This window comes from Plasmodium inui, assembly GCF_000524495.1.
Source record: "Plasmodium inui San Antonio 1 unplaced genomic scaffold supercont1.131, whole genome shotgun sequence".
NCBI classification, from domain to species: Eukaryota; Apicomplexa; class Aconoidasida; order Haemosporida; family Plasmodiidae; genus Plasmodium; species Plasmodium inui.
Window position 1 is genome coordinate 9,211 of NW_008481965.1, and position 781 is coordinate 9,991.

Here is a 781-nt window from a genome sequence, read left to right on the forward strand (position 1 = left end):
AAATACTAATTTTCAATTATTTGGTAATTATGTACGATAGAACGATATAAATAAGAAAAGAGGAGACTTCATGACTAAGTTGCCAATACATGAGCTCTGTACAAATCATATCTAAAGACTTCAGCGCTATATCCGGTATATGTACTTCAGGTAACTATTAACGGCAGATATTAAGCCTTATGACGCTATTGCTTCTTCTCTTACATTATAAATGCTTGAGAGTCTGTACATATGGAAAGGAAGTGTAGCACTTTGTATATGCAATAATGCTTTTGTAAGAAGACAGATTTTCCTGAGGAAATGGTAACAATAGTATGAATAATGAGAAGTATATGAAGAAATAAGGGGAGAACATTGTCTATGATATCGTCTCCATAGCCTCCTGTGTGTAATGTATTTAGGAATGCTAATATAAGCGTATTTCCTTCCCAAAGAGAAGTCAACTAAGGTGTTTTTAGGCAATATAACAATTCTTTTCCAAGCGTACTTCATTGTATATGCGGTAGGATCATCTATGATTGAGAAACTTTTTGGAAGGTTTATTATTATTTCTGATGAGTGATTTGAATCTAAATTATTCATTAATGTGAACAATGATTAGATAACTTCCTCATAGACGTATCCTTGAAATTTCTATCTTTTCGCTTGGATTTTATTAATGAAATTTGTGGATCATGAAATGATGTTCATATTTCAAGTATCTACTGATTTCTTATAATAATTTCTCTCTGAATGAGACTTTTATTACAAATTGTCGTAGTCGTATGAACCGTAGAATGAA